The sequence below is a fragment of the Gekko japonicus genome, unplaced genomic scaffold, assembly GCF_001447785.1.
Source record: "Gekko japonicus isolate JY-2015 unplaced genomic scaffold, Gekko_japonicus_V1.1 scaffold45, whole genome shotgun sequence".
Classification (NCBI taxonomy): Eukaryota; Metazoa; Chordata; class Lepidosauria; order Squamata; family Gekkonidae; genus Gekko; species Gekko japonicus.
In genome coordinates this window covers 202,594-214,584 of record NW_015177011.1, presented here as the reverse complement: position 1 = coordinate 214,584, position 11,991 = coordinate 202,594, and positions in this window count along the sequence as shown.

Sequence of the window (11,991 nt, the reverse complement as noted above, 5' to 3'; positions counted from 1 at the left end):
GAGCCAGCGGACGGAGGCTCCAGGCCTCGTCCGCCGGCCTGGACTGGGGGCGAGGGGGTGGGGGGAGCCGGCCCTGCGAAGCTGCCTGCTGGTGTGTGTGTGTGTGTGTGGGTGGGTGGGTCCAGTCCTGCTTCAGGAGTCACTATAGAGTTTTTGCCCAAATGCTAGAGCGCCCCCCGCACAATGCGCCTGGTGCAATTACATCACCTCTGGGTGATGTCATCATGCTGGGCACATTGAGTGGGGCTCTTTGGGCGGTGGGCTCCCCCTGCTGGCCTGCTGCAGATTCGGGCCCCTGAAAATGGGGAAAACCCCACCCCCATCGGGGGGATGGCAACCCTACTTGCTAGCATTTGGCCCAAACTCTATGTTTTACCTATAGAGTTTTGTCCAAATGCTAGAGTGTAACTGCCAATGTCTTGATGTCACTTCTGGTCATGCTGAAAGTGATGTCATTTTTCTCCCACCACCTAGCTGAGTGGCACCAGGAAGGGCCTCCTGGGGGCAGGAAATCTCCCACCCCTAGTGGGCAAATGGTAAGCCTACTTCCATGTATGACACCAGATGCTGTTTTTGACCTACTTGCCAGTATGGTACAGTGGTTACAGTGTCAGACTAGGATCTGGGAGACCCAGGTTTGAATCCCCACACTGCCATGGAAGCTTGCTGGGTGAGTGTTAGCCGGTCCTACACATTCTTATCCTAACCTACTTCACAGTGCAAAATGGAAGAGGAGGAGGAGGATATAAACTGCTTTGGGTTACCATCAATGTTCCCTCTAAGCTGAGTTAGCGTGAGCTAGCTCACAGTTTTTTAGCCTCCGGCTCACACATTTTTGTCTTCGCTCAGGAAGGACAGCTTCAGAGCAAACTAATTTATGCAGTAGCCAAATCACTTGCTCACAAGTTTAATGCCAGTAGCTCACAAAGTAGAATTTCTGCTCACGAGACTCCACAGCTTAGAGGGAACATTGGTTACCATTGGGGATAAAGGTTGGTTAGAAACAAGCAAACAAACAAATATCTAAGCATCTTGGGCCTTATCTGCTCAGACCCAGGGCTTTTTTTTGTAGAAAAAGCCCAGCTGGAACTCATTAGCATAATAGGCCACACCCAACAGCAGAAATTCATTTGCTTATTAGGACATACCCCTGACAGCACAGCTCATTAGCATATTAAGCTACACACCCCATGTTCTCAGAAGTGTGGTCATCCAGACACACTCACCTTTTGCTTCTTATTCGGTTTACCTTGTTTGTTGTCAAAACCCAGGGCTTTTTTATAGCAGGAACTCCTTTGCATGTTAGGTCCTAATGAGTTTCTGCTGCTGGGTGTGGCCTATTATGCTAATGAGTTCCTGCTGGGTGTGGCCAACTCGGGAGCCAGCCGGAACTCCGTTCCTGTGCGCTCCTGCCCAAAAATAGCCCTGCTCAGACCTAAGCATTAGAGCTTACCTCCTTCTCTTTCCCTATGTTCCATCTCAGTTTCTCACATCTAAGAACACGTCCTTGGTAATTCCATGAGTCTGCTGCATGGATTAGCAGGATGAGAACGGATCGTCTGAGTTACCATCATTATAAAACAGTGATGGCAGCACTAACACAATATGATCTATTTCATGAGTTAGTGCTATTGTCAAGAAATGTATTGGGATGCCTCTGGAGGCTGCTCCTCTTTTGCACTGCTGTGGAACAATTAATGTTTTGGAAGCTCCTTCCTAATCAGAGATCAGTAAATCCCCAAGCACTTATTTTAATTGTGGAGAACTAACTGATTTTTGTTGTTTCATAGGAAAATCTAGCCATTCACTGTGCTAGTCGAGGCCACATACCTGGAGAGAGTACAGTGCACACTCGCTGATAATTGACAGCATTCATAGTTCTGGATAACAATTCGCTTGCTGGAGCTTCAGGAGCTAGACATGCTGCAAACTGATTGACAGTCCTGTTGACAGGAACCTAAGTCAAAGGTTAACCCTACTGTGTGGCCTCTTTGGGCTGGGCTATTCTTTCTGACCTTATCATGTATACCAGTAGTTAATATATCATTAACTTGCAACCATACCCTTATAGAACACAGTCACAAAGGGCCTGTATCTCCATATTTTGTGTTTTAATAGCAATTAAAAATTGCACAATCATTTAAGAACTTCTTGATGTAAAGGTAGTTTGCAACCTATTTTACACCCTTGCAAACAAATCATTGTTTAGGTTTTTGCTCCTCATAATCTGGACTATGCAGCTGTATACTATCAGAACTTTGTTGCTAATACAGCTTTCCAATTTATCAACAAAAGTGCAGGTAAGATGCTAAGTAAATAAAAATGAAGGGCACTTCCAGGTTAGATACCTGTTCCCCATCATTGCCAAGAGTGAAAGAAATAATAGATATTGAAATTATTTCTAGAGATTATTTTTCTCTTGGGTTTGTTTTCAAAATCTATTTCCAACCAGTTTATCCACATTTGGAAAGCAGCGTGGTTGTAAAAACTGGCTTATTTGTGTAGAAGTTTGAAAGGGAAAGTTTCAGTCTGATAAATGTATAGAAAAATGTTCTCTCTTATGATGGTTTGGAATGACAAAGTTTGTCGTGGAATTCATCCAGATAATCTAATGTTTGGTAATATGTATTTCCCCCCTGCATAAAATATAATACAGTCTGACTTTATAAGGCATTTCCTAAGTGTGATGTGAAGGAGCTGCGGTGGCTCAAGTGGTTAAGACACTGAACTGCAGGCTGTGGAAGGTTGGTAGTTCAGCAGTTCAAGACCCGAGTGTGCCGCATGACGGAGTGAGCTCGCATCTCTAGTTCCAAATCCTGCCAACCTAGCAGATAAATCAAGAAATTGCAAGTAGATAAATAGGTACCACTTTGGTGGGAAGGTAACAGTGTTCCATGTGCCTTGGTGTTTAGTCATGCCGGCCACATGACCACAGAAATGTCTTCGGACAGTGCTGGCTCTTCGGCTTTGAAACGGAGATGAGCACCGCATCCCTAGAGTCGGATTTGACTGGCTTTCAAGTAAGGGAACCTTTACCTTTACCTTTAAGTGTGATGTATATATGTATGTATACCTTTAAATGAGCCCTTAACAGCTAGTTTCTGATTCCACCCTCAGGACCTGTATGGGAGGGGCCTCACTTTGTGTGTGTGTGTGTAGGGTTGGTTGGTTGGTTGCAGTCTTCCAGTGTGTGTTTTAGTATTCTCCATCCATATGTGTTCACTTTCAACTGGACGCAATTAAAGAGACCTGTTATTGAAGGCACCAGAGTTTCCTGTGTACTATCTATTGAGCAGGTGTGAAGGGATAGCTAAGTTTCCCCCTATCTACCATGCGTCAGATATACTGCATCGAGGTAACTAGTATGCTAGGAATTTCCCCCATGCCATCTTTTATCTCAAAGGATTTAAGAACAGGGAATGGTGAGATGACAGTTCCAACCTCAAGATAGGCTTTGGAAATCTCCCAGGATTACAACTAAATTCCAGTCTACAGAAATCAGTTCCCTTGGAGAAAATGGCTGCTTTGGCGGGTGGACTCCATGGCTTTCCACCCGGCTGAGGTCCTTACCCTCCTTAAACCCAACCTGCTAAGCTCCACCCCCAATCTCCAGGATTTCACAACTCAGAGTTGGCAATTTAATATCTTCAATTATTTTACTTGATGATTGTTTTTAACAGGAGTCGTTTCGTAGAAAAAGAGCTAGGGGAACACATTAGCATATGCCACACCCCCTGACATCACCGGAAGTGTGTCATAAGGCCACACACCCCACCCCCAACGGTCCCAGCTGCCGCTGGCCTTGCAGCTCCACTGCCGAGCCCCATGAGGGGCCCGGCGGTGGACCTGCAAGTTCGGCGGGAGTGCAAGGAAGCCCCGCGAAGGCCCTCCCTGGCCTCAGGCAGGCAGGGGTGGGGAGAGGCAGGGAGGAAGCAACTTACCCTCCCTCTTCTCCTGCCTCCTCCTGGCTGAATGAGGGCCAGAAGCAGGGCAGCCGGAAGCAGGGGGCGGGGCTTCGTCATGTGCCCCGCCCCCTGTATCTCACCCGGGGGAACTGCGATCCCCCGCGATCCCCCCCGAAATGACCTCTGGTTTTTAATATTATATACATCACTCAGAGCCTTACAATAGTAGGGATGGGGTGATTCATAAATTTAAACCACCACCACCACCACCCCGATTGTGAGGTCAGTTACCCGGTAAACTTCACAGCAGAGTAGGCATTTGAACTCAGGTTGCCATGATTCTAGTATGACACAGTAATGACTATACTGCACTGGCTCTCACCCAGGACAACAGCTTCCTTCTATATTCATTTTATATTCCCTTAGGACTCAATGTAGCATACTCAGGCTGTGGTCACACTGGAGGCTTGGTGTGATCTGACGGCACCTCTATTTGCAGCGGTTTTAAATCATCACACCCTGAAGCAGCCTCACTGCATGCTGGACCTGTGGTCGACTGTTCAGGTTATTGCTGTGTGGCAACCACAGAGTGCGTGGTCAGGTGGCTTCTTTTTTTAATTTGTCTTTTTGCATAAGCACATAACTGTTTATTTGAAGCACCACTCCGTTTTGACAACTGGGGGAGGCTGCCTCCCCCTCTGAAAACTCCATCTTTTAAATTAAATTAATCCCTTCCCCATCTTGTGTGCTGCAAAGCTGTAGACAGAGGAACCAACATGAAAAAAGACAAAGGAGGCTTCTCAGCCTTCCCCTTCCCTCCCCCCCTTCTCATCTCAGCGGACCTGAAAGCTTGCTGGTGTGCACAAAGATGTGATTATGCACACATTGCTAACTGACTAAAAAAACCCACAAGGAGCAAAAATGGAACAGAGTGATCAGACTTCCCAACCAGGTTGAGCTCGCACCAGGGGAGTTCAGACATCTGGAAATGCAGGGTGAAAGCACTGATATCCATAAACTCTGGACTTTCCCCAGTGCCTGATTACTCCGCTACCAAAATGGGGCAGAATGGGGTGGCAATGACTGGGGCATGGAAGGCAGATGTTGCTTTCTGATCATGTTCTTTAAATCTGCAAAGGTACTGCAACCATAGCAGTGCAATCTGCTCATTTGACTGCATTAGCGAAGTCAACAGGTAACACAGTTTCAGTTTATTATTCCCAAGGTTTGGCCCCAGATAAGCCATATGTGTTTAGCCCTGTATGTTAAGTAGGAGTAATAGATATTATATATAAATTATAAAATATATGCTTATTAATATACATACGAAGATGTAGCAATGGGATCAATCTATTTGGGGTGTATTTGTGCTTTTGTGAATCAGGTTTTAGGAGTTCAGTGGCATAGAGAGTGTTTCAAGGAATAAACCTCATATTTTGAGCTAATAACTTTAAAGCAAAGGCTCGGAAATACAACAGAAACTTAAATCCCAACCATTGTGCAATTGCAACATAAGTGCCTTGCATCTTGCACAAGAAAACATTCCCTTTCAGACAGCAGTCCTGTAAACAATGTTCTGATGAAAATATGCATTCTATAGACTTTTCCAAAAAGCATGCCATGGAGGATTTGTATGAAAGGCTGCACTGGATTTTTTTCCAGAACTGTGAAATCTTTAATTACCTACATTCTAATTAAACACTTATTTCTGAAAACCCAGTCTTATCTTGTGCGTAGCTCCGTGCTAAGGTTTTATAAGTCATTATTTCTTAAGCAAGGATGTAATATGAACGTAAAACAAGAAGACAGTCCATGGCTTTCCTTGATTTTTATCTGTTTATTTACTTCCTTTTTAGTCCGCCTTTCCCAATGGTGCCTGCCTTTTTTTCTTTATAGTCTACCCTTCCAATTGCACAGGGTTTTTCTCACAAACTCCAGCTGTCTCCTTTTACAGTATCTGGCCTAAATCGATCTACCGAGCCTAAGGTTATCTAGCCTAAATTTGTCTCTGCTGTGTGACTTCATGTAAACCACTGGAGCCAGACTGAGGATGAATACAGACTGAGCAGCTTATTCTGTATCACCTGCCAAGGAAGAAGGTGCTGAGTGAAAGGGAATTATCTGCAGTATTGTCTTTTTTTCAAGTGGTTTTTTGGCCAGTTATGCTTGCCGAGGTCTACAGACAGATTTCTTGGACAATGATACTATGGAACAGCCTGCATGCTTTGCCAGTCAGAATCCAACCAAGTTAGGCACATTCTCAGAATGTTTTAAAAGAGCCACACAATGAGGCTCTTGGCAGCTTGATGTTCAGACTGTTCCCTTTTGTGCAGAGAAATAAAACAGATTCCTAAGAGCTGACTGACATAACTTTCTGATTTTCTGATTCCTTATTAATTCCCTTCCTTATTAGAAAGGATAGTACCTTCTCTAAGCTATGTTGGCTGTATTTCAGAATTTCATATCACTATAGCTGTATTTTGTATTTTGAATATTCTACATCTGGCGGCTGACAGCTCCTTGGTCCTAATTAAACATAGTGCTTTTGGGGAGTCTCTGTTTTGGCATATATGTGCTGTGATGGCCTGATATGTTATAGTTTATGGTGTGTGCTCATGTGTTTGTTGCCAAGGACCCAATGGAATGATGGATAACTCATTTTCAAACCTTGCCATAGATATATATTGGCTTACACAGGGCTTATTGGACTGTTTGGGGCTAGATTAGGTATAAACCTACTTGTAGGATATGGAACATGGAAGGAAATTCAGTGAGAATTTTACTACGAAAATTTCACCAACAGTAAATTTAAATTTTGGGATTCCTCTTCAGTTGTATTGTCTTGAAGAATTTTGGAAAAAACCAAAGGAATTTTGATATGACTTGTGAAATGTCTGAGGAAGGGTCGTTAGATCAGAGATGGGCATTTGTTGGACCATATCAGTGACACCCAGGGCTAGTTCCAGGTTTATGTATTTGTTTATTTAGAAAATGTGTCGCTTTTCCAGGGACCTGCTCAATGTGGCTGTCAAAATAAAAATAATACAGGTCAAGCATAAAAACATAAGTGTAAGAAACAGTATGGAGGTTATGCAAGATGAACTTCAGTGGTCCCCTAATAAAAATGCTGTTCCTTCTGGTTTGGGTGCATATACACACATGCACGTACACACATTCACTCCTGGAGAAATAAGTGCCATGAAGGCCCAATCCTGTTGTAGGCACCTCTGAAATGCCATAAAGGGTTATTGGCATTCTGAGAAGTATGCTACTAAGGGCAGAGCTACTAGATCAAAGCAGAGCTCCTTGCAAGAGAGCTCATGTTTTTTGCAGGTCAGCTGACAGAAAAAGATGATGGTTAAATAAGCTTGGCAAATGAATTCTTGCACAAATAGAGTAGTACAGAGCAGAACATTTCAGTGTTGTCATTCAAACATACATTAAAGAATATGATCTGAATGAACTGAAATATTAGGACTGGCTTCTAAATTAGATTGAGGACAGAGTCTGGTTCATCCTTTCGGTTGTCTTAGGCTAGCTCGGAAGGAGCCTGTGATTTCCCCCACAAAGGTTAGGATAAAGAGCCGTAGCACAGTGGGAAAAGAGGACAGTTTGTGGCATGGATGCATGCATGGGGGAACTGTAGTGCTGGCAGGGCTAAATTTGTTAACAGTTTCTACAGCTGTCTGAGTCCTTCTGCCAAAGCCTGTGCTTTTACAATGGCATGTTCCTGTTTGTTTCTTTCTCTCTCTTCTTCCTGTGCAAAGCCCACACAAACAAAAAAAACTGGAAATGTAGGGCAAGTGGTTTCTGAAGCGTTTCAGTAATTTAGTGGCCTTAGTGTTGCAGGTTATGGCTTTCACATCTATTATGGTATGACACATGGACCTGAGCAAAGACTGGTGTGGTCCATATTACCCTTTCCACTTGGCAAGCCATTCCAAAATGCATAATTAACTTGTGGAACTCGCTACCACGAAAGGTGATGATGCCCATGTGTAGGTGGCTTTAAAATGGATTAAACACATTCATGGATGAGAAGTCCATCAGCTATATTAATCATGACGATTAATGAAGCCCCCATCTACATTCAAAGGAAATATACCTATGAATAACAGTTGCTAGGAGGTAACAACACGGGGAGGCTTTGGCCTCTGGGCCCTTCCTTGTGGGACTTTTGGAGCATCTGGTGGGCCACTGTGGGAAACAGAACAGTAGACTAGATGGACTATTGCTCTGATCCAGCAGACCTAGTCTAACGTTTTTATGATATACCGGCTGTAATGTCCATAAGAACTTGCCATATAAATCTTCTTGACTGCATGGAAATGGGGTTGCCAGCTCCAGTTTGGGAAATTCCTGGTGATCTAGGGTGAGCAGATTTGAGGGAGGGGACTCAGCGTGGATTGTGATGCCACAGAGTTTGCCCTCCAAAGCTGCAATTTCGTCCAGGGGAAATGATCTCTGTAGTCTGGAGATGTTATAATTCCAGTTAACAGTAAGAAATGATATAAAGTTATATTAAATGAGTCCCAGTTATGGATAAATTATATTTAAAATAAGCTTCAGGGCAGAAAGATATACCAATAGTTTCAAGAAAGAAATGATGAAGTTCCTTGTTTTGGACATCCAGATGTTATAGAAGCGAAGTCATAACAAACCACCAATATTTTCTGCCCTCTTAAACAAACTAGCTACCAAACTGTCCTGAAGACTAAGTATTAAATACCCTGCTGTTGTATTGTTTTGCCCTTTGCCGTTTTTGAGTTTTTCCCCCCACAGCTGGCTCAACATTTCTTGGTAGTTCAGCGCTAGTTGTTAGGAGATAGTCTCCTTAGACCTCTATTCAGGTCCTTCTCCCAGAATTTAGGAAATGTAACATCTCTGCATAACATCTCTGCTATGTGAAGAGAGGGGCAGGCTCGCTTCGGCAGCACATATACTAAAATTGGAATTGGCAGGTGTGTGCATTGACATCAGTGGGTTTAGACTGGAATAACTGCATAGGATTGCAGTTGTATAAATCCTCTTAAACTTTTTCAGTTCATTAATAAATAAACCACACCATAGTTCTAATACCACTTACCAAGGAAGCAAGACTGTTTCAATTAATGATGTGTCTGTTGCTTACTATACTCTGTCTTCATTATTAGGTCAGAAATAACTGACAGTAGATATTAGATACGTAGTCATATCTTCTAAATACAGGAATCATTTAGTTCTGGATTAACATTTTCAGTGGTGCCAGATGTCTTTCTGTCATTTTTAACTAATAAAGAAAAAAACACACCAAATAAATAACATTTCTCTAAGGGAAAAGATATTTAACCACACGCTGCCAAAAGCTGTGATCTGTGAGCATTTCTGTAGGGGGCATTTCTGTGAATAATTGTTATATACAGTACAGAGATTCTTTTATATGTGCCCCAACCAAATTTGGCCTGAGCCACTGAATGCCTTATGTTCTTACAGAGCTTCCAGAAGATGTCCAAGCTCAAAATCTGGAGGATCTTCAGAGTCGTGAATTTCCAGACTTTAAGAATATCCAGTCACAAATGCTCTGTATCTAAGTTCTCTTTGTTATTTGATTTATGGAGACAGTTATCAATAAAGCAGACATCACAGGAAGTGATTTTGAAATATGCAGGGCCCAGAATTTTTTGGTAAGTAATTACAAATTTAGGAAACCGTCTACAGAAAACGCAAGAGAAATTCCCAAATGGAATTTAATTAGGGAAGATAACTTTGCCATTCTTGCCATATCATAGTTCTCTGGGCAGTGTAGGCTGAGTCTAGGGTTGCTAACTAGGGTTGGAAAATTCCCGGAGATTTGGGGGTGGAGCCTGGGGAGGGACCTCAGCAGGATATAATGTCACAGAGTGTACTCTCCAAAGTAGCCGTTTTCTCCACAGGAACTGACCTCTGTTGCCTGGAGACCACTTAAGAACATAAGGGCATAAGAGAAGCCAATGTTGGATCAGGCCAATGGCCCATCCAGACCAACACTCTGTCACACAGTGGCCAAAAATACCAGGTGCTATCAGGAGGTCCATCAGTGGGGCCAGGACACTAGGAGCCCTCCAACTGTTGCCCCCTCCTCAGCACCAAGAATATAGAGCATCACTTGCCCCAGACTGAGAGTTCCTAGAAGCTCTCCCACTGTTACTCCCTCCTCAGCACTGCCTCCCTGGCTGGTTTCCTGCTTCTAATATATTTAAAGAAAGTTTTATTGTTGGTCTTTATGTTCTTTGCTATATGTTCCTCATATTCCCTTTTTGCCTGCCTGATCATAGACTTGCATTTTATTCTCTTTTATCAGCCTCACTGAGGCCCCGGTCTCATGAGAGGTTTTGGGCCGGGAGAGGGACGGATCGGGGGCGCAGCAAACGGGCGCGATCCCACAGAACATCTGGGAAGCGTGGTGCACCCGTGCCCGATCTGGCCCTTCCACCCAAAACCCTGCATCAAAAATAAACCACCTACCTAGGTGGTTCTTCGGGAAAGGGCGCATCAAGGCCAGCCGTGGGATCGCCAGCATGTCCTTCCACCGGCGCATCCCCGGCTCCTGGCCGAACTGCGCATGCTTAGACATGCGCAGTTCGGCAGCCTCCCCCTCCCGACTGTCGCTTCCTCCCCGGCATCTGATCGTGTCGGGGAGCAACGGCGCCGCGGCTCAGGGGATCCGTGGGATCCCGCCGCGGCGTCTCTATTTTGGTGCAGCTTTTAAAAGCCGCACTTTGCCCGGTTTTTTTCCTGCTGTGTGGCAGGGACCTACGACTAGCTTTCCACTGCTTAATGGAATCCTTCTTATCTTTACAGCTTCCATTACTTTGTTTGTTAACCATGCAGGCTTTTTTCTATACCTATTTGTGCCTTTCCTAACCTGTGGTATATATTTTTTTCTGAGCTTCTAGGATTGCAGTTTTAAACAGTCTCCAAGCTTCCCCAATGATTTTGACCCTTTCTACTTTTCCTTTCAGTTTCCTCCTCACATGTCCCCTCATATCAGAGAAATTAAAAGTGGTTGTGTCAGTGTTTTTGGGCAACTCCCTATTTATACAAATGTTAAACTCAATAACATCATGGTCACTGTTCCCAAGTAGTGCAATCACTTTTACATCTCTCACCAAGGCTTGGGTGTTACTTAGGGTTAGGGTTCAGGATCGCCTCTCCCCTGGTAGTTTCCGTGACCACCTGCTCCATAGCAGTCATTGAGAGTGTCTAGAAACTCAACCTCTTTTTCCTGACGAACACAAATTAAAATCACCTATTACAACACATTTTTTTTTGTCTAGCCACTATCTTTAATTCATTCATCATTTTATAATCCTCCTCAATCTTTTGATCTGGTGGGTGATAACAAACTCCCAGTGTTAAGCTTCCTTTTGGGCCCACTATTTCAATCCATAGCATTTCCAGAAATGAATCCAGTTCTCTTACCCACTAAGTCTTACTGGACTGTACACCCTCTATGGCATACAGAGCCACCCCACCTCCAACTCTTCCCCCCCATCCTTCCAATATAATTTATAACCAGGGATCGCTATATCCCACTGATTTTCCTCATCCCACCAAGCTTCTGAAATACCCACAATGTCTATTTCCCCCCCAACACCAAGCATTCCAACTCCCCGACTTTACCTCAGACACTTCTAGCATTTGTATATAAACACCTATAATTTCCCATACATGTTAAGCCCACAACCTTCCTCTTGCTGCCTTGAGATCTTGCCAGGCAGTCCATATCATTAGCCACAGTCTCAGTGACCAACTCTAATCCATTTCCTCATAGAAAAGTAACAGCTACCCCTTCATCTCTTGGAGATGAGCCATCCCAAACCAGAGACTTTTCATCTCCTATCTGCTTTTCCCCAATATTCAGTTTAAAAACTGCTCTGCCACCTTTTTGATTTTAAGCACCAGCAGCCTGGTTCCTTCTCGGGACAAGTGGAGACCGTCTCTTTTGTACAGCTCCCTCTTGTTCCAAAAAGTATCCCAGTGCCTAACAAACTTGAACCCTTCCCCCCTACACCATTGTCTCATCCATGCATTGAGAGTCCTGTTCTGTGCCTGTCTCTCCGGCCCT